The following is a 22,901-nucleotide window of genomic DNA, read 5'->3' on the forward strand; positions in this document are numbered from 1 at the left end:
ATTAACTGGACGCTGATAGTAGCAGGTGCAAAGCCGAAACTGTTGGTTTATTTGCCAATGCTTGCTTGGTATGGGCAAGAGGCTGTTGAGGGTAGTTCCCCCACTGCCTGAAGCGAGTCATTTTCACACTGCCTGATGGGGCGGCCATTCCGATAACGTTTAAGTGGTATCCCAACTGTAACATCTTTTCACTATGCAAATAATCTCCGTTATTGCTTTTGCCAATGTTTGTCCATACTCTCTTGTGTCTAAGCTTGGGCTGTTTGCTATTGTTCTGTGCCGATACCTGTGAACAGGATAAAACGGGAGAATGCAAGACAAGTGGTGGGAGCTGACGAAAACTAACCCAAAGGGAAGAGGTACCCCGATTATAATCTGACAGGGGTAACATCAGAATAAGGAACCAGTTTGAGGGAACTGGGGGAGGAACCTAAGACATTCGGTCTGGGAGGAGAGTTGGAACCTCCCACCGCTCCCCTCGCCCTGCCTTCGCTTCCGAACCGAAGGAGTCCGTGTGCGCTGCAGGATTTGGCGCCCGACCGTCGCCGTCGTCCTCCCGAGCAGCAGAACAGGGTAAACGCCGCCTCCTCCTTGGGAAGTCGTGCTTGTGCGCGCGCCCTCCCCGCCTCCCTCCGCCAGCACCCAGGCGTCGCCGCTTCCCGCAGTGCGTGTATCGCAAACACCCGGGATATAGTGCACGCATTGGAGCGGCGCCGTTTACGGGTAATTGCTCAATCAAAGGCTATTTATTATTCGCCCTTAACCACATGTAGTCTTCGCTGGTACAATAGTTTGACCAGTTGAGGCGTTTTTGGGCCTAAGGACGATTACGGATGTGTGCATATTTCCCTGTCACATATGTCGGAGCTGGGGTGAAAGCCGTGTCCCGCATGTCACCTTTGCTCGCGGCTTCTTTGCTCGTCTGGGTTGTTTACTGTCCGCGGCCGTCGCTCTGCTGCTGGCTTCCCTTGTCCGCCCTGCAGCAAGCTGCCTGCTGCTGGAGAGGGAGTACCTGCAGAGCTGCTTTCAACAGAACCGTGAGAGAAACCCCCAATGGTCCATTATTTCACGTAGCCACACAACTCCTATTTTCTAGCAGCACAGAGCGTCTTCCTCAAAAAATGTGGGTGGGAAAACCCCCAACCAGTGGCTAGGAAGGTGCATGCACACCTTATGATTGTCTTCTGTGGTCTGGGCACGGTATATACAGTAGGCGCGGATTCAGGTGCGCGACACAATGGAATCCAATGCGGGGACCTGGTAATGAATTCCCTGCAAAATAAAGCACGAACATTCTCACACTTAGCAATTTTTCGACATGCGAGTATTATTGTGCACGGGATGCTAAGCGCGCTGGCATGTTGAGTATGCGTTCTTTTCGTGCTGCTAACCCCAACAGTAGATGTACACAGCGAGGTACTGTTAATTCGACCTGTCTCTCAGATCTGAGTACTTTTAATGTCCAGTCCTGTAAACCCGTCACATTCATGCAAGGTTGCTAAAATTTCCCATGGGATATGGTGGTCTAGTTATGTTTTCTTCTTTGCATTATGGTATTTGTAGTCCTAGATTTCCCCACTGTAAATACAGAACTACTTACATCTCCCACGATGCTAGAACAAAAACAGTATGTTCTACTTTCTCCCAAATGTAATGAGGCATGTTGGTGTCGTGCCCAGTGCAGTTTGTGGTCACCATATTTTGGTTTCGATTGTAACAGGGACCAGGCCATATATGCAAATATATTTCCCATGCACATGTTTCTCTAAAATATCATAAGATGCTTTCTACATTATATTCACACCATCATATACTTCACAGCACTAGAACACAAGCACTGGCAGAGCCAGTAACTCTGATTTTGCAATGTAGATAGCAAGAGCCATAATGAAAACATTACCTTCGGTTGGTTACAGAAAAGTAGCCAAGACCTAAGGTCAAGTCAACAGAAATACATTCTATTGACGTGAAGAATGCAAACCCCTTCCCCCACAAATAGAATGCATCACTGGCAAGTAGCTATTTCCAAGTCGGGGGGCGCTGTGGGCCATTTTAATTTACAGATTGAGGAGAGAGAGCCTGGGGCTGGTTAATGAGAGCAACCTGCCTATGCCCATCGTGCAACCCTCCGAGAGTATTAAGTCTGCCCCTAGGCAATAATGCACCAAAGGGATCATAGGAGACGCTGGGCCCCATTTTAAGGATGGGTTATTGTGAATGGGGAGGACTGAGGAGGACGTCCCCCACCATTGCAGGTGAACTGTACCTGCACGATGCTGTGTGTCATGGTACATAACGGAGCATAAGAACTGAGAAAATGCATTGCCTCTGTTCTTCCCCTTGTTTGCATTTTAAGACCTTAGAATATGCTGTTTGCCAAAGATGACAAGATTGCTTTGTATTGAGTGCTTAAAGCTCCTTATACTAATTCCCCTTCTTTCCACCCTCGCAGTATACTGCTTGACAGGGATCACAAACCTATACTCTAATGAATCCATCTATCTGCCAGTGACCCTTGTTTTTCTTTCTTCCTTATGGAACACAAGACCTTGCCTTGTAAAAAAAAAAAATCACCAGTGTACACAGTTTTAATATCTATAGCTCCCAGTGCTGTATTTCATCTGTTCCTCCTCGTGGAATACAAAAGTAGGTGTATAGGGTGTTTGCCCAGGATCACAAGGCTGCATTGCAATTCATCTCTCCATTTTTAAAATGCTGATTGTTACCCTTTTTCCAGAAATAATGGAACTCTGAATATATGAATTGCCCAAAATCACAATGTGCTTCTTACTTAAGAATAACTCACTCTCTGGCACCATCATATTGTAACCCTGGTCATACTATGCTTCAAATTCAATACACTTTGGTTGTAAACTTAATGTGTGAAATCGCAGTACTGTTTTCCTTTCTAATTTTGCTAGTACTGTAATTGAGTGTTTAATATATTTGGGAGAGTTTCTGACTCTAGTGTATTACATTGCAATGCATGACGTTCCTTTAAAGCCACATTCGGGCACTGCGGATGCATTTTTTTAATGGATACAATTAAAGTACTGCCTACATTTGTGGGAATGTTTTATATGTTTTGATTTGGTGCACTTATTCCTCTTATAGGCATAAAAATGAAACACTCGGAGAAAGATAATGTGTCAACCTGTTTAATTTTCTGCCCTTGCTTTGTTTGCCCCCTGAAATTATAACAGTACAGTGAGTTGAAGGGCCACACATGATGCCCCGGAGGGGAGGGCTTCATCTGGCTAGGAGGGTGGGCGCGCGGTGGCTGGAGGCATATGCAGCGCACTATTTAATTACTCGATCGTAGAGAAATGATCTGTAAGCGAACATTTTATTATATAATATAATCCATTATGATTTATACATTTCATTATTGGGCTTGTTCTACCACTTCAAAATGTCACTTGTGAAACTACTGCTGTCGTTAAGAATCGATGTCCCAATGAAAGGCATTCTCCACATGGCAGTGCTTTTGGTTGTTGTGGGAGCCTTGTTATTATATTCTTTAATTATAATGCAACATGACATTGGAAAGAAAATCAATGTACAGTATCAAGCAGCAGGGAAACAAAATTATAATAACGATTGGAATCCAAAACATTTCTATTTTTAGAATTCAAAAAATAATAAAGATTGGAAAGCTTCATATGTTTGAATGAAGCTGTATCCAATTCCTGCTGGTCCCTACCCCCATCCTTCATGTTGTTTGGGAAGAATATAACATTGTTTTAAAAGAAAAAACAATTCCTTATAGCATCTGTCTATGTCAAACATATTGAGCGCTCCTTTTTTTTTTTAAAAACTTCGTTTTACAACAAAGAAATGCATTTCAAAACACCCGACCGCCCCCCTGGAGGGAGCATCCCTGTGACCTAGATCCAGTTCCTCCATGGACCACTCACTGACGACTTTAGCCGTATAACAGAGAGAGAACATTCCTCAACTCCCCGCACCCCCTCCGCCCCCCCAAGGCAGCTTGACTTTGTCCTTGACTCATCACATACATGGACCCGTCACTATTGTTTACTGCAAGTCCAGTAATTGCAGCCGCTGTGGGCGCCACCCAATCCGAAAGTCATCTCGTAAGAATATCAGGATTTCTTCCCAGTCTCTTGCAAAGGAGTGCCCACAATTATTCATAGCATATGTTGCCCACTCCAATGCTACGATGTCCCAAAGTTTCCCCAGCAAGTCCTGCAGTAGGGGCACCTCCACGCTCCTCCATCTCTGTGCTATTACCGTCATAGCTGCTATTATGAGGATCGCCCTTGCTTCTTCTCGGGGCCTGGGCTCCCCCAGTGTGGCGCCTCCCCCAATTCCCAGGAGAACCTCCTCTGGCGGTTTACTATTTCCTGGCCCAAATGCCTGGTCCTGAGCTTCCCGCACTACCTACCAAAACGGCTTGATTTTGGGGCATTCCCACCAGATATGCTGTGCCGTGCCCCCCATCCCACATCCTCCCCAGCAATTCCCCGAGGTGGCAGGGTAGATCCCTCGAAGGAGTGCTGGCGAATAATGCCACCCAAACAAGATCTTATACCACATTTCCTGTAGCGGGGAGGCCTTGGCCAATTTGAGGATTTTCCTCCATAACCTCTCCCATTCTTCTCGCTCAATTGCCCTCCCTAAGATCTGCTCCCTCCTCTGCATATAATGCATTGGCCTCTGGTGTTTGCCTCATCCAGGATTCTGTACAGATTCGATATTAACCCCTTAGATACATCGTTGGACGAGAGAAACTTCTCAAATCGAGTCTTCTCCCTTATTGCTGCCTGCTTAATCCCGGGATTTAAGACCCAGTGCCGTAACTGCGCGTATCTGAGCCTTTCCCCCTCCTTTATCCCGTACTCCCTCTTGCAATCTTCGAACGAGAGAATGCTCCAACCCCGAAACATATCCCGCAACAGTCTGCAGCTTCCCTCTTGCCACTGCCTAAAAGCCCCCACCTCCAACCCCGGGATAAAGCCACCATTGCCGAATAGGGGTGTGAAGGGGGAAGGAAAAGTTGTGATCCCCTTATTTCCCACCAGTTTTTCCCAATTCTCCGCCAACAGCTTTGTTATGGTGCTCTCGTAAAGATGCTTGGGTCTAAGCTGTTTTGGAAGCCACAGCACTTCTGCCAGATTGCGATGCACTATTTCTCTAGCCATTTTCACCCACAGTTTATCCTGCGCGGCCTCCCCCTCCCGAAGCCAGTCCCTAATTATCCGCAACTGCGCAGCTTCATAATACTGCTGGAAATTCGGCATTGCCAGTCCCCCCTCTCGTCTGGGCGCCATCAGCAATTGGCAACTGACCCGTGCCTTTTTCCCCTCCCACAGAAATTCTCTGGTCAGTGACCCCAGTTCTTTAAAGAAGCCAGCAGGGATCGCTTGCGGTATTGCCTGGAAGAAATGCGTCAGGGTAACCATTCTGACCGCCGCCACCCTACCCAGCCACCATATTCGAAGGCTCCTCCACCTACGGTAGTCTCGCCTAATGGCCTGTAGTAATGGGGGGTAGTTGGCCAGGTACCAACCCGCCAAGTTTGGTGTAATTTTCACTCCTAGGTACCTAATGCCCCCGGGCTCCAAACAAATGGGGTGGCCGCCCTCAACGCTTCCCGACCTCCCGCTTTTAAAGTCAGATTCAGCAACTCTGATTTACCTACGTTAATCTTAAGGCCAGAGGCTCCCCCATATTCGTAAGTAAGTAGCATGTCATCGGCAAAGGCCGCCACCTTTTTGTTCCACCCCCCACCCCCAAAAGGAATGTCCTGTATCCTCTCCCCCCCCCCCTAATGGCCTGCAAGAGGGGCTCCAAGTATATTGCATAAAGCATTGCGGACAGTGGGCAGCCCTGCTTGGTGCCCCTGGTCAATTTAAAGGCCCTAGACATAGTCTTGTTCACCGCTATCCTCATGACTGGTGTCTGGTAATTGGTCTGAACCATTCGTAGGAAATCCCCGCCGATGCCCATCTTCTGCATGACCCTAAACAGGAAGGACCACTCCACGCGGTCGAACGTCTTTTCAGCGTCCAAGGCTAAGAGGACTGCGGGAGTGTTCGTTCTGTGAGCCTTCTCCACCAAGTGGGCCACCCTCCTGATGTTGTCCGCCGTCTGCCGACCCTTTATAAAACCCGCCTGGTCCGGGTGAATTAGGTCCGGGAGAAGGCTTTCCATCCTGTTTGCCAAGATTTTTGTGAAAATCTTGGCGTCAATATTAATCAGCGCTATGGGCCTATAAGACGCCCTCTCTTTGGGGTCCTTGTTTGGTTTTAGGATGAGGGTCAGCCTGGCCTCCTCCATAGATGGAGCTATTTTCCCTGTTGACCTAAAGGTATTGAAGAGATGGGTCAGGTGCGGGATTAGTTCAACTGCGAAAGTTTTGTAAAAAGCAGCGGTATAACCATCGGGGCCTGGTGCCTTATTCGGTGGCAGGCTACTGACCACCCTCCTCACTTCCTCCTCTGTAATCTCAGCAATTCCAATGCCTCCATCCCGATCTTTCCCAACTCCACCCTTTCCAAAAACTCTACATGTGCGCAGACCCGAGGCTTCTGTGACGCGTACAGGGATTCATAGAATTCCACAAGCGTTCCCGTATCTCCTCAGCCCTTGTCACCGGTTCCCCCGATCCCGTTTTCAGGGCCGTAATCGCGTTCCTAGCTTGAGCTCCCCTTAGAAGGCGTGCGAGAAGCGTGCCTGCTTTGTTCCCCTTAGCGTAGAATTTTTGGCGCACCCTAAGTAGTGCACCCTCAGCCTATTTAGTGCGGAGGACCTCTAGCTGCCCCAATGCTCTTCGACACTCCCTCATGGCGGCCCTAGTCGGGGTTACCCCCGCCTTCTGTATCGCTGACTCAACTTCCTCTTCCAGCTGTGATTCCAGCACCCTCAGCTGCTTCTCCTTCTTTGTAACCACCTCTTTAATCCGACCCACCAAGTTTGAAGTGACCCAAATGTAATCAATCCTAGATTGAGATCCGTGGACCCCGGATAGAAAGGTGTACCCTTCTTCATCCCCCTTCAATTCCCGCCACACATCCCTCAGCCCTGCACTGCCTATTCCTTCTTTAAGATCAGACGACATTACTGCTCCACCCCCTCTTGCGGGGTCCCCTGACCTGTCCCGTCTCCTCTCCCATGCTATATTAAGGTCTCCCAGCAGGATTATTTGCCCCCAGGCTTTATCTTCCAATAGCCCCAGGACCCGCTTCAGGAACTGTTCCGGGCCTGAATTTGGGGCGTATACCACCGCCAATGTATATGGGTTACCCTGGTGCGTCCCTTTTACAACAATGCATCTGCCCTCCTTATCCTTTATAGTTTCCTTAACTCTAAAGTCCACTGTGTTTTTGATTGCTAGGGCAACCCCCCCCGACTTGCCCCTCTCAGAGGCTTGCATAATCTGAACAAACCCCCTTAGTTTTAGGCGCCCTTGGTCTTTTTGCCTGAGGCGTGTCTCCTGTAATCCCAGGATGTCTGGACCTTCTTTCCTCGTGAACTGCTCTAATTTCTTCCTCTTGAGGGGAGTGTTCAGTCCCCTCACATTATGTGTTACATACTTGAATGTGGACTAGCTTGTTCCTGCTCCCACCGTAGCTTTTGTTCCCCCCGTCCTCCACTCGTAGGTGCCCCCCCACTGACAGAGCCCTCTAAGTCCCCCCTTTATTCCCGCCTGCGCCCCTCCCCACTGGATTGTGACCCTACTTCCCCAGTCCTGGCCCTTGTGCAAGCCTTCTGCTGCCTCCCCCTTCGCCCTCTAAGCCCTTCACTTCCCCCCCCTACTAGAAGGGCTTGCCCTTCCCGCCCGCCCCTTCCTCCTGCTCCTCGGGCTTGCCCCGATTTGTAGATGGTTACCCCCTGCCAATTTCACCCTTTGGTGGCCCACCACCCTTGTATCTCAGTTTGACTCAGCTCTCCTCCTCCTGCGCCCCCCCTCCCTCTTCCCCAGGGCTATTCTTGTTCCTTTCCTTAGGAGGTTTTGCACTCAACTTCACCCCCCTCCTCTTTTCTCCCACCGTTGTCCAGGCCCAGGGCTTTGACCCTGGCCTGGAGGCTGTGGGTTGCCTCCCGGACCCACCGGTGGGGGGGTTCATTCAGATCCAAGCGAAGAATGTCCACTCCTGCAGCGAGGTTATCCGCCTTTGGGACCCCTCCCACTCGAACAGCAGACCGAATGGGAAGGTCCGAATGGGAAGGTCCACTTGTATTTAACCCCCCTGTCGTTGAGGGCTTTAAGAACCAGGCCCATTTGACGCCTCTTTATCAGGGTGCTGCTCGCCAAATCTTGGAATAGCGCGATGTGTTGCCCATTGTACATAATTGGCTCCTGTTGTCTTGCCTCCTGGAGGACTGCTTCCTTTTGGGCATACCTGGCAAATGCCGCCAGCACGTCCCTAGGTCTTGACAGTGATCCTCTGCCCCCTCTGCCCACTCTGTGTATACGATCAAGCTCCACTTTGTCCGGGGACGACACTCCCAGTATCTTGGCGAAAATAGCCTGGACCACGCCTTTTAATTCTTTATCTTGGACCGTCTCCGGCAGCATTTTGACCCTTATGTTAATCCTACGGGACCTATTTTCCATGTCCTCCATCTGGACCTCCATGTTTTGCGTGGCTACGTCAAGCCTATCAATTGCCTCACTGTTGGCCATCACTTCTTTGTCCATTTCCTGCATCCCTCTTTCCAAAAGGTCCGTCCGCTCGCCCTGTTGCTGCAGTTCCTGCTTAATTTCCCCCAGGGCCGAATTAAGATCCGCTCGTAGAAGTTGGAACTGTTCCTGGAATGTCTTAGTCAGACTGGTCTGGAGAGTGAGCATCACCCCCTTAAAGTCCTGCTTTGACATCATGGCTGTGTTCTCTCCTTCGGATGATGTGTTGCCACATTCCGCCCCGTCTCTTGCGTTTTTGGCCGGCTCCCTCATCTCCTGCTGTGGCCAGATGGTAGGGAGAGGGCCCGGGATGTCTCCCGGGGCTTGTGGGACTCTCCCGCTCTTCCCTTTGTTTTTCGCGGCCATGGCAATGTCCACTGGCCTTTGGGCGCTTATAACTTCCGCGGGGGTCGGGCGTCCACTCCAGGGGTCTTCTCAGATCTTTCCCCCTGCTGTTCTTCTTGCAGTGATTCCTCTTCTCAGATGCTTAGTCCAGTGCCCTCCACGTCTTCTTCACTGAAAGACGCACCTTTAGGTGGTCCCGCCGGTGGGGAGAGGCGCCCCTCCCCCGGTCTCCCTGGGTAGGCGCTCTCCTGAGTGGGGTGGAGTTCTCCTGCGTTCTAGTCTAATGCCCGGTATGTCACTCGAGGCACCAGTGATCTAGGGTCCTCTCCCCGTGGATGAGGTCGCCGGGCAATCTGAAGGCGCTCACTCCACAGGCCCCCAACCTCCTCCTTGCATAGTTGCTTCCCGGGCCGCCCTCCGGGCCAGTAGTTTGCTTCCCCCGCCTCCTCAGTGCCTCCACTCACCTTCCCAGGGCTCCAAAACACAGGGCCTCAAGGCACAAGATACGTCCTCTGCCGGAGGCCGCGGCTCACGGAGGCCCAGGTTCACTCAGCGCCGTCCCCAGCCACTTCCAATGTCCTCCTTGGGGGCTAACCTCTGGCCTCCTCTCTAGTGCCAGGCCCCCGGGTCTTCTTGTGGATGGTAAGAAGGCCCCTCACCACCCGCCACTGTGTATTTCAGTGACCCTTGTGGCACATTAGCTGATGACCTTGGACACTTTAGACAGGGGACGCCAGTGATGCAGTGAGCAGTTTGAATGCCCCGTAATCTAGATATTTGTGGGGCAGAGTTAGATCACCAGCGCTGCTTCAGTGTCCACGTTTCACTCCTACACTGTACACCAAATGCGAGGTGAGCGTACACCATTGCCACAGCGACCCCCCCCATGGCAATTGCGAGAGTGACACAATTCAAAGGCGTCCTAGCAGCATGGCACTGGTTATGGTGAATGGTGTGGTGGCGAAGCGTCTTGCGAATCCTCTATGACTGCATGTAAGGAATCATCTTCCACTTTTGCTGAGTATCTTGAAGCCACCAGATATCATTTTTCCATTTTTCCCCAATTATTATTTTTTCTAGTTAGAGGGCCGGAGCGGTGAGTGGCAGGCCGCGTGCATGGTGTAAACACAAGGTCCCTGCTGCGCAGCCGCCTGCTGCTCGATCGGGTCGCCCTGGGCACCGGTGTGCCTTCCGCGCCTCGCTTCCTTTTCAGAGCACGGTCTCTGCCCCCGCGATTCCGCAGCTCTGGTCCCGCAGCCGCAGCTCCCTCCTCTTCAGGCAGCTGGGAGCTGCGTTTTCTCCGTGGTCCCTCCTTCTTCCAACTCAGGCGGGCCGCGGACCAGCACGTCCGGGCGACCCGAAAGCTCCTCACTACTTAGGGCTCCGGGCCGCCTCACTTGCAGGGCAGCCGCAGTGAACCCGGAAAGCAAGCTGCAGCCCCGTCCTCCAGTCGCCGCTCGGGTGCACAGGTGCACTGTTTCCAAGTTACAGTGCCTGCCGCCTCAATTCCGCTCCGGACTGCAGGGTGGTGGGCAAACCCTCGGTCCGGGACACGGGAGCTCCGCCGGCACGTCTACTCCCTGCAGGCGGCCATCTTGAATCCCCTATTGAGCGCTCTTAATCGTACCGGACGTGTACTTTCATGTAAATCCTTCTGTGTTTAATCCAAAAACTGATTCCATCTCTTTTTGGACAACCGTTCAGTCAGACCGCAGCAGTCAATTTTTCCATCGTTAATAAATGGCAGGCTTCCGAGTACCATTGAATTACCTTTGGGACTGATCTTGGTTTCAAAAGCAATAGAATCATTCGTTTTGCCACTAACAATAATTGTCTAGCAAGGTATCCCCTAACTGAATTTGACAGGGGCTGATCTCCCAGTAGGGTATACAAGGGCACTCCTGGTATCCGTAAGCCTGTTATGTATTTTATCCTATTTCTAACCAGAAATCCCTCAACCATGGTCAGTTCCACAGAATGTGTTGGAGAACACCATTAATCCCAAATTCCATCCAACACAGGCCTTAACAGTTCAGAATTCATTTGGTGTCGTTGGTTTGGAATGAGATACCATCTTAACATTATCTTCATTTGGGTTTCACCATGCTTGAAGCATTTGGACAAAGTCCCTGCTTGTGTATATACAACATTTCGTATTGTGCTTCCCCCACCTCCAATTCCAGGCTCTCATACCACACCTGAACTTTATCTGAGTTTATGAATACAGGTTACACCATCTAAATTAGCCCTTTGGTCGAGTCTGCTTCCTAAAGAAGCTTTCTCCAGTGGAGGTATTCCTCTGGTAGTCCTTGAAGGCCAAAGGACCCAGTGTCTTAACTACCAATATTTTAAACGCTCTCTTTCAGACTTCTCAAATTCCTTGACGAACCGCTCAAAATACTTGACCTCATCTCGCTGGAGGAGGTTGCCAATCTTCAGACAACCTCCTTTATTCCATGCCTCAAATCTCTCCTCCACTAGTTCTGGTATCAAGCGAATATTCCTTACATTTGGAGTAAATGGAGTCTCAAAATGTAGAAGGCCCTGGATCCTAGATATCTTTTCCCAGGAGTCTAATATGTCGTTAACTGGATTGGCATACACATCCAGGGCTAGACCCTCCTTAGGTAGCCAAGGTTGTGCCCAGTATTGTCTCCATGCAATTATTTGCTCCATAAACAACCAATGCTACTCTGACCACTTTCGCACCCATTTTGCTACTACCCGCATCTGGGCTGCAGATAGTATTTATAGAAATTGGCACACCCTAGGCCACCTCTCTCCTTAGACTCCAATAAACCTGTTCTGTTAATACAGAGTTTATTCCCTTTCCAAATGATATTAAATATCAGGGCTGGCAAACCCTTGAGCTCATACTTTAGTTATCGGGGGATGCAAAAATATGTGAACCCCTTTAATGGGAAACATGTGTTTCTTCCTTATGGGGCATCATTAGTGAAGTGGAGCTGAGCCTCTCTAAGCCACAGCGAGCAGGGTGTCCAAGTCTATAGTACACGTGGCAACTTATTTAAACCCCACGTTTTTAAAAATGTTCAAAAATGTGGGCGTCCCTCTACTGGAACCGAACATGGTGAAATAACCTGCTCTATGAGGAAGTAACCACCCAGGGATGTCTAGAACCATATTTACGCTTGCAGTACCTTTCAAAGAGAAGAGATGTCCATGTACATATCAGTCTGGTACCACCCACAAGTGCAGTCCAGCACTGAAATGCTAGCAAATTCTCTTCTCAACAAGAATACTATCTACAACCCCCCAGTCACATGTTTCTGCCTTGTTTGGCATCATCAGTGAGGTAAAGCTGAGCCTCTCTGCGGCACAGTGAGGAAGGGGTTCACGTCTGGATTACCCTTAGTAACATAGGGTTACACCCCAAGTTTTTCAAAATTTGCAAACATTTTGAAGCCCTGCTACTGAGATCTAACACAGGCTCAGATAAACTGTTCTGCAAGGTTGTTCCCACTAAGGAGTGTCTACAACCACGTTTAAGATCACTGTATCTTCCACTGAGAAAAAATATTCATTTGCATATCTGCCTTGTCCCACCAAAAAGGACAATCTAGCATCAACATTTAGTTATCTTCTGACTGAAAGAGATACAAAATGCGAAGTAGTATGTTCATTTTTACTACTGACAGTCTGCCAAACCAACTAAGCTATAGGGAGTTCCTATTTGTGAAATATATTTTAATGGCATGAAATGGTGGGATTTAATGGTTGGCTTTGTAGAGTTTAGGTAACTTGCAGGGTCTTAATCACTTAGAATATTTTGCACATTTGAACGGAAATTTCTTTTCATGCTCTGGTGTGGGAAGTTGAAGCATCTCTGGTTTAGAAGAGTGTATTTTAAAACCTGACACTTTGCCATAAGCCTGCAATTCTCGCCGGATCTCCATTAGTAACGTTATTGGATCTGTACTCATCAACATAATATCTTGGCGATAATGTCATTGGCAAATAGATTTTATATTGTGCCTAACCTATTTTGATAATTGAAATTCACGGGTTTCTCCTAATTTATTTATTTATTTTTACATTTATTAAGCTAACTAAACCCAGAGGCATCAAAGAGCTGGTTACAGCATAAATATTACTTAGCATTGGATTTTCAGAGGATCATGCTATCTGTCAATCGGTACAATACAATAAAGTACAGTTCTTGAGAATCTGGAATGCTGCTGAATCTAAGCTCTGGATGAAGAGAAGAGTCTTAAGATGTTTCCTAAAGGACCAATAGGATTGTTCTGTTTTTGGTCATAGTGGCGATAACTGGGAAGCTCTGACCACCAGATCTTTTTTGCTTAAAGGTAGCGGTGGTGAGTTCGCATGAGACGGGTGGGTCTGACTGGTTTTGCTTTTTATAAATCTTTTTAGCAAGATAGTGGGGGGCCATGCCTTATAGACGTTTGTGTGTGATGGCCAAGGTTTAAAAAAATATTTCTTGGATTGGGAGCCAATACGCATTCTTCCTTGCGGCTGAAATGTGGTCTTGCTTTGGGATTTTCAATGCTGCTCTCGGGGCATGTTTTGAATGACCTGTAGTTTCTTGTTGTTCTGAGTGGGGGGGGGGGTGGGTCCTGCAAAAAGGGCGTTATAGTAATCCAGCCTGGAGCCCATGAGTGCCTGGGGCTAGTGTCAGACAGCTGTTGGTAGAGAGAAATGGTCTGCAGGCATCAATCAGCTTGGAGGTGTGTGCCGCTGACAAGGCAATGGGGTCAACCTGTCTGTTACACAAACACTTGCCTATACACAAACACTTGTGTATAGGCGCGTTATAAATGCCACATCATATGAAGGTGGCGTCTAGGGGCACACCCAAGGTCTTGACAGATTTAGAGACTGGGATGGTATTGCTCTCGATCTGGAAAGAGTTGTATGCTGGATCTAGTTTGCTTAGTGAGTTGTGTGTACCGATAAGGAGGATTCCCGTCTTGTCGTTAAGACGGAAGGGGTTTGAGGCCATCCAGGCTTGAATAGTTTCGTAGACGGATTGTGGGGAGAGCAAGTTGGAGGCATAGGTTCCTGTAAGAGGGAGACTGATTTGCGGATCGTCTGCATAGTTGGTGTAGGATATTCCAGAGCCACCTAGCCGGTCAAAGAGGGGCTTAGTGAAGATGTTGTAGAGCATAGGTGACCCACAGGTGCATTGTCGGATGCCCCAGGTGACAGGGGAAGGAGAGGCCAAGGCTGTGGCAGAGAAGACCCTCATGGTTCTGTCAGACAGGAAAGAGGAAATCCAGGAGATGGCTTTGGGAGAGAAGTGTTCTTTGATTTTGTCCTTCTGATTTTTTTGTTTTTGTTTTAGTAAGGCAGATTCTGTGCCGTATCCAGATCTGAAACCAGAATGGCGTAGCCCTAGCTTGTTTTATGATTCCAAGAATGCCTGGATCTGTAGGTACACTGCACGGTCTAAGATCTTAAGGCGAAGGGGGCAGTATTCATGGGTCTGTAATTTGGTGTCTGGTTCGAGAGTAGGTTTTTTTAGACGTGGGAGAACGCAAGCATCCTAGAGTCTGGATTGCACTGAAAAGGCGGAGAAGGAGGCATTCATTGGTTGTAATGAAGGGTGTAAGGAAGCATGTGCAGTCCTTAAGGACTGTGGCTGGTTATACACCTCCTTGGCAGCGGGAGGGTTTAGGGCCTTTGATAATCTTGGAGACTTCAATTTCAGTGACTGATTTGAAGTAGAAAAGAGGTGACGTTGCACTCGTGGTCATCATCTTGCTATTTGCTGGTACTAAATTGGCAGTTTTGTTTGGTCATGATTATTTCTTGGAGCATATACATTTTTCCTAGAAGGGCAATTTGTTGGGGCACCATAATATCGGGGGTGATGTGGGCGATTCCAGCTCGCACAGGATCGCAAAAAGCTCACGAGAGCTGGATTTGGCATTTGCAATTCTGTTTTTATATGCTTTTTTTTAGCACAATTTCTTTTTTGTAGGCTTTTGATGTGGATGAAAAGCTGGCTTTGTTGCCTTCTGATGGGTCATTCAACCATTTGGTTTGAGCTCACGTTCAGGAAGTCGCAGAGATTTAAATTCAGAAGTGAACCAAGAGTTGCAGTGGGGTGCTGGTTTGGCTCTGTGCAAGGTATTGGGGGCCACTGTGTTGATAGCCTGCATCAGGGTTTGGTTAGAGTCCGGGCCAGTGATAGCGATTTGTGAAGGTGCTAGATTATCGAGTAGAGGTAGTAAGGAAGGTTTGGATATCTTACAAGTAATTTGAGTTGTTGCAGGAGGGAGGGTGGCAGCAGAGGGGGGGGTAGTGCAAGTCGTTGGTATGCTGAAGTGGATGATATTATGATCGCGCCATTCGCAAGGTACATTGGAGGTAACTTCAATGTTACAGTTCAAGCCAGCTAGCCAATCAATGGTTCGGCGTTTGGAGTGTGTGGTACTGAGGATGCGCTGTGAACAGCCAAGAGTAGTCGGTTAGTAGTCTAGTGAAGCAGCCTTCTTGTCGAGATCATCATGTAGGCCAAGGTTCATATCTCCTATGAGAATAGTCTTAGAGGTTGGTTTGGCGTTCGAGAGCAGGTACAGGATGTCCTCTTCAAAGCAGAGGGCTGGGCCAGGGGCATGGTAGACCAGATGTAAGCTTATTGTAGATGCATGTCATAGGTAAAGTTTAGTTGTGAGTATCTCTCCAAAATTGTCATGCGCATTGGCTAGTTCTCTGAGTGGTAGAGAATATCTTGCTGTAATTGCTACCTTGCCACCTTTGGCTGTAGGTCTGTCTTTATGGATGATGGTGTAGTGATTTCTGCCATGGATTCAACTGATGGAGCAAATAGGGAGACATGGGGTATCCCTACCACATCCTCCCACCTAATTCTACTTTAGGATGAACCACTCCATTTACTACTGTTTTCATGTAGGTGGTTGTGGTAGTTGGCTACAATTATCCTAATAATATTTGGTCCATCTTTAAACTTTTTAAGTGTGCCCTCTAAGAATCCCAAATTCACACTATTGAATGCATTTTCGGCATCTAGTGTCAACAATAGGGATGAGACCGGGGATCTTCTAGTCTTACCTAAAATGCTGAACCTTGCTCATATTATTGAATATACTATTTTTCCAAAGAAGCTAGATTGATTGGAATCAATAAGTTATGTTACCTTTAATTTATAGAGTGCGACGGCCACCAAAAATTCATCTTGGCACTAAAAAAAACGGAAACCGGACGGCCTTCAAGCCACGAGCTGAGATGATCTAAATAAAGACATTTTCAATGGGTGTCTAAATGAAGATCGTTTTCTGTGGCCCGAAGAGAATATGGAAGCTGATTCCACAATCGCGCAGCCACCCCTGAGAAAGCACAACCCCCAATTAGGGAGTATTTGACACGAGGAACCTGAATAAAATGGGCATCGTGAGAAGAAAGCGCGGTGGACTATACATAAAGATTTAAAAGTAATTACTTTAGATATCTGTCATGATTGCCTATGATTGTTATGATCACAAGTCCCTTCTCTCCACCCCATACGATGCTGTGACAATTGACCCCTGGTCATCAGTAATTCATGTCTGACAATTGACCCCTGGTCATCAGTAATTCATGTCTGAAACACCCTAGGATGACTCACAGCACCATGGACATTCAGGCATAGGCTCTGGTGCTATCAGCATGATTAAACACATACAGGAAATAAAGGTTCTTGACTCACTCAGACTCGTTGCACTAAATATACACTGACAAAGAGTTATCATTTTAAGGTTTTTTATATGATTCCTTATTTTCGGAGCGTTCTTCTCTTTATTAAACAAGCAAGTGCAAAAGCAGACATACCATATCAAACCTATGAACAAGATTATCATGTAAGCGAAGAACATGTTGAGTATTCAAATAAAGAAACCAGTGATGTTCAGTTTAAAAACACAGGAATCTCATTTCTATTGCTACAGTACACTAAACGCCTATAATGCAACGGGGAATCCGTCTGTACTCGCGTTTAGAGAGGATATAGCATCAAAGTAAATGGCTCCTTCTGAAGTTGACAGGCATCTGCTTCCTTGGATCTGGCTGTGTCTCTCCTCTCCCCAGCTCCTTTGGCTTTAAAGTGGAGGCAAGTCTGCTGGCCTCTCGTGTCCCTGTGCTGGGCCATACATTTATATTTAGATCTGTAACTGTAAAATGGCTGCCCTGCACGTGTGGATATTGTAATGTCTGCTTCTTTAACAGTCAATGGGTGACATCTTACTTTCTTTATCAGCGGTAGAATATTTGTAACATTAAAGAATCACATTATTCTGCAAGCTATGTTAAAAGGCTCTCTCTATTGGAGGTAGAATCATCTTGTTAACCTTTACCAGCCACATCTCACTGTATGCTATGTGACACTAGCTTGTATATATAATAAGTGACCAATGCGAATCTTCGAGTCATGGCAGTTTCCTGTGTGTGTATCAGCTACCAATCAGCAGTGTAAATCTAAAAGCTGCCAACTGATCCCTTGTGACGTGAGAGCCGGCTGGCTGAGAGAGGAAACACACCATTTCCTTGTTCTTGGCTAAACTGCCGACGTACAAACGGTTGCTAGCTGAGGCCCTGCCCCTCACATGTTCGGTTATAGAGCTGAAGTGTTTTCCCCATTTTAACATTGTCAAGGTTGTATGGGCTATTAAAGCTATCTTAAATTGTTCAGAGTTTCTGTGGCCTATCACCCCCCTCAAGACCGCTTGTAATAGATCAGAGATTTGTGACTCTTTGAAACCTCTACTGAGACTTTAGGACTTATACTTGGACATAAACTGCCTATGTTGATGGCATAAAATAAAGCATGCACATTGTAGCAGTTGTGAAGAATGATTACTGTATATAATTATTGCATAAAAAAGTAAGTAAATGAGTTACGGAGTCCATACATGAGTGCCTAGAAACATATTGCTAAGAAAAAATATGAATGCATGGCTGCATCTAACTTGAAGCATTCAGATTAATTCCTACCAGTGGTTATGGCTAAGAAAAAACATAAAAGAATACTGTATGCGTTATTAAAGTTTTTCTTAAAGTGTTTTCCTCTTAACAGTGTAGAGGGTTGTATGGGCTATTAAAGCGGTCTTAAATTGTTCTGAGTTTCTGACGGATGACAATCCGGGGGCCAATGAAGTGACCGAAGAATAGGGTATTTACTCCAAAAGGAGATTCAGTGGTGACTCTAGCAGCAAGATTCTGAAGAACTTGATGTTGATTGAGGTATGCAGGTTGTGCCAACAAGAGAGAATTGCAATAATCCAAGAAGCCAAAAACCAAAAAAATTCACAACAGGGGCTTGCAGGTGAGATGGCAAATACTGAAGAACTTTTCAAAGCACCTTCAGTTTTCGATGACCTGTTTGGCACACTGCACTCACCTGGGCTTCAGCCGACAAGGAAACTCAAATCTTAAAACCCAAATCCTTAACCATAGGGACTGGCAACGGGAACGGACTGAGTGAGGGGGCGGGGGGCAAAAGATGGAGTCCATAGGGAAGTAGCCAAAGGGGGACCTACCACCAGCACCTTTGTCTTGTCACCATTTAGCTTTAGCCAATTGCTACTCATCCAGTTTCCCATGGATTCCAAACATGACTTAAGCAGGCAGCTGTCTCAGATTGAGCAAGATCCAGATGGACAATGATTTATGTGTCATCTGCATATGAATAGGACAGGAAGCTGAGGGAGTGGATGAGTTTTGCAAGAGGCTGAATCTAAACGTTAAATAAGATGGGAGAAATAGCAGAGCCCTGAGGGGCCCCACAAGTTGGAGGCACTGGGGCAGAACAAAAAGGAGGAAGAGAGAGTGATTGCGACCGGTCAATTAAAAAAGACCTAAACCAGGATAGCACTGAACCCACTAACCCTGCTCCAGCCAGGCGATCCAACAAGGCTGAATGATCACTGGTGTCGAATGCGGCAGATAGATCAAGAAGAAGGAGCACCCCTGCACCACCTTGATCATGTAGTTGTGCCAGATCGTCAACGACTGAGACGAGAACAAACTGTGCCATGCCCAGGGCAGAATCCAGATTGACTGGAGTCCAAGTAGGACTAGTTTTCTAAGACAATACTTTACAAGGGGTTAACCAGGGACTCTGAAAGCTTCATTAGAAAGGGCGATAGGGAGCTGGGCTGAAAAATAATAGTAACAGTGGGATCCAAAGAAGCTTTTTTTTTTAAGAGGGGGATCACGAAGGCAAGTTTCGGATCAGGCAGAATAGACCCTGATGTGAAAGAGTGATTAACTGCCTGCGCAATCAATGGTGCAATAGTAGGCATAATCTCTTTCAAGATGACCAAGGGAATAGGAACCAAGGGAGATGCCAATTTAATTATATTTGTAGCCATAAATATGCCAGCTGAAGTAAATCCAGGAAAGCTGGACCACATAGGTGATAAAACACTAGCTAGAGGCCCTATCACCACGCCTTCCGGGCTTCGAGCAGATGATGAATTTTCTCTCAAATGGTCGGGATTTTCTCTATAAAGAAAGTCATCAGAGAGTCATTTAATGCCTGCGAAGGAGAAACCACTCCAGAGGAAACGGGAGCAGAGGATAGAGAACATACCAGGCTAAAAAAGCTCTTTAGGTTGATTAATGGAAGTTTCAACTTGATGGGTGTTGAAGGTGCGCTTAGCATCAACAATAGCTATATGGTAAACAGCTGTGGCCTGACAGAGTTAGGCTTTGGCAGCTGGACAATAGGCGCTCCTTATACATTCAGCCTGTCTCCGGCGAAGCTGAAGCAACTTAAGATCTGCATTAAACCACGGCTCGGTAGGGCGAGAGCAGGGTTTAGAGGTTTGAGAGGGGCAAGCGAGTTGGGTATGAAGGTGAAATCCTGTGTAAGAATATTCATGTCTAGGGCTTGAGAGGAGATGCTTTGATTGTGAATTGGGGCTGCCAAATTCGAAACATTAACCGAACGCCAGCTCCGGTAAGGACTGCAAGAAGTAATAGTAACAGAGGAGGATTTAATCCGGGTTAGAAAGGGAATGATAAAATGATCAGTCCTTGGAACATGGAGAGCAGAGGAAATCGAAATCAGCCTAGTTGGTGAAAAATATGAAGTCCAGCATGCTACCGAGCTGATGAGCGGGTTTGGTAACTAAGGTAGATCGAAATCGGCCATAGCTGAAATAAGACTGACAGTCTAAGAATCCAAGGGATCATTAGGCCTGAGTTTGAAATCAACAACATTTATGGAGATTAGCAGCACGTTCCAAGAAACTCAACAAAAACTGGACCAGGCTGTGGTGGCCCATACGTGATTAAAATATGTAAGAGCAACAAAGCTGTAATTTTTTAAAAAACTAATAAAGCTTCAATTTGCAAGCAGTGTGAGAGGGGCAGCATTGTGCCCATAAAAATTGATTTGTAAATTAAAGTTACGCCCCCCCCCCCGAACGGGTGGAATTTCGATTCAGCCGTAGAATACTATAGCTAGCTGGTAAAGCCTGTACAACAGAGGGTCCTGATGCCAATTCTCTGTGACACAAGCAAAATGAGGGAAGTGTGCATGGAAAAGATAATAACATGATGCTGCATGTGCTACAAGAGTGCAAGAATTAAACAAGAAACATTTGAAAAATCTGCAAGAGAGGGGCAAAGCAGAAATTACTGAGGGTGAAGTTCTCGGCATGCAATCTGGTATGGCGGGGCAGCAGTACACCCATGGCAAGTCTCGGACAGGCACAGACGGGCTTAACTTTGGCACGACTTTAGCGTGGGAGGCACGCTTCTGCTGCGCTTCTGGAACCTGTCTGTAATTACACGCATGCTATTGCCAGGAGCCAATCCATGAAAGAAAAGACAATGCGTGATGCATGCAAGATTGAACTCAAGACACCAGCGTCAGCCGGGCATGAGACCCCAGAGCGCCGAAGGAGGCCAAGCACTCTCCTGCCAAACAAATCGGCTTACAAGGAACAGACGATAAATAAAATTAATAAGGAAACTAAAATATCTGATCAAAGCAATGAGATGTGTGCAATATGAAAATAGGCGTTCAGTCCACAAGGTGTAGGAAGAATAGATTCCCGTCTAGTTGCCAATATTCAGGTAACAATTTCACGCCTACATTTAAGAGGGCAATTGACTTGTACTTGGAGCACAGCTTCAAGATTTTCTCAGTTTTAGGTATTACCATAACCAAGGCTTCAGTCTGCTAGTGGGTGGCCGTTTCTGAAGGAATGAAATGAATCTGTTAATGGCTTAGCTTATAAAGTGTCCAGATGTTTATACAAATCGTTGGTAAGCCCATTTGGATCCAGACTTTCATTAGTTTTGTTTGCTTCCAGTACCTCCCTCAATTCTATAGGTGCATCCAAAAATTCTCTTTGCTCCTCGTTCAGAATATATAGCTGAATATCATCTGGATACTTCTCTACATCCAATCTACTTGACCCCTCTGCTATTGTATAATACCCTGATAGAATGCTTGCACAGCCTTTTCTTCATGTATCATCAATACTATTCTCTACATTTTCATCTATTGTAGGCCCTATAAAAGCTCTATCTTTTCTGGCTTTGAACTGTTGTGCCAGTGGATGACAGTCTTATTCCGCTGTTGGTAGAATCTTTGTTTCGACCGCAACAGTTCTTTCTCTGCTATATTCGTACTACGCACATATAGTGGCCCTTTGACATATAAATGCTTCCTTAGGATGTATTTGGAGGGATTACTTTTTAAGGGCCCTCCAATTTATTTTTAACTCATCATGTAGTGTCTTTTTTTTTTCCTCTCACCTGTTTTATAGCTTTAGCAAGGCATAAAATGTCCCTGTACTGTGGCTTCAAGGCGTGCCAATGTGTTCCTGGCTCTGTATCTTAAGGGCAGTTACACTTCAAGTATTCTCTAATTACCTCCTTTATTTCCTCTGTACAATAGGGGTCCTTAAGGATTCTAATGTCCACCAGGCCTTGGGGCAACTCCCAAGTCTAGCACTGCATCTGCTGCACTATGACCGTGTGTGTCAGGGGTTTGATAAATACTCCCATAACCTCGATCGAGACTGCTTTGGAAATAGGATTCTGGATATGAGAGAAGTATGTATAATCTCTTCCCTTTGGAGTTCTATGTCTCCGGTTATAAAAAAAATCCTATTTATTTAGAAGATGCGCCCCCCTCTCCTCCAAACCTAGAAAGAGACAATCTATCCACATATTTATACATCAGCAAGTTCATCTCCCCTGCAACAACTAAATTTCCTTACGCAAATCCCACAAAAATTATCAAGAAATGTAACATGCAAAATATCTGGCCCATGTTGGTGTATAGAATGATGGAAGAGTGAAATTCTTCAACCCGACTCCCCCACTAATCGTTATATGCTCTCTGAATCTTTTTTTGGCTGCTACAGTTTGTAATGCAAGATCTTTATGAAAACATTATTTTGCTGTTTTCGTCTGATCAATATAACCCTCTTAGCTAACAACAAACTTAGATTTAAAAACCTACGTCGAGCGACTGACGGCCTCCCTGTATACCACAGCACACATTTAACAATAGACAGTTGCAATTCTCAAGAATCTTATCCAGTGTCCGACACACCTCACTGCAGTATATCCTCAGTTTAAGACAACCCCATAACATATGCAATAGATGAGCACCTATAAATCGACATAAGGGCATACCTCAACAGTGCCTACGCTAAACCTAGATACCATTGCATGCATTTAGATGATCTATTTACAACCTTAAATTGTATGAGTCAGTACATTGAGTTAATCGATACTTCCTTAATTAGTCGACAGATTTGTGTCCACTTCAAATCTTTAATTACCGTGCCCAGATCCTTCTCCCATTCAGCCCTATTAGCAGGACCCTTCACTGCCACCAATGACTGTGTAATCTAATAGGGTCGCGATGGATTTCTTGTATGTAGAGGGTGAGAGAATA

General features: G+C 46.7%; 1 protein-coding gene across 8 annotated transcripts in view; it reads left to right on the top strand.

Moving 5' to 3' along the window:
* The first annotated feature begins 437 nt into the window (after positions 1-437).
* TMEM150C (transmembrane protein 150C) overlaps positions 438-22,901 on the top strand; it is a 576,836-nt gene continuing 554,372 nt past the window's right edge. For 3 of the 8 annotated variants that reach the window (XM_069626143.1, XM_069626140.1, XM_069626146.1), the window contains exon 1: positions 585-723. The gene's annotated coding sequence lies outside the window, so the exon portion shown is untranslated. The other 5 variants (XM_069626142.1, XM_069626141.1, XM_069626139.1 and 2 more) reach the window with 5 other exon arrangements.

This window comes from Ambystoma mexicanum, chromosome 6p, assembly GCF_040938575.1.
Source record: "Ambystoma mexicanum isolate Mex_15411 chromosome 6p, UKY_AmexF1_1, whole genome shotgun sequence".
NCBI lineage: Eukaryota > Metazoa > Chordata > Amphibia > Caudata > Ambystomatidae > Ambystoma > Ambystoma mexicanum.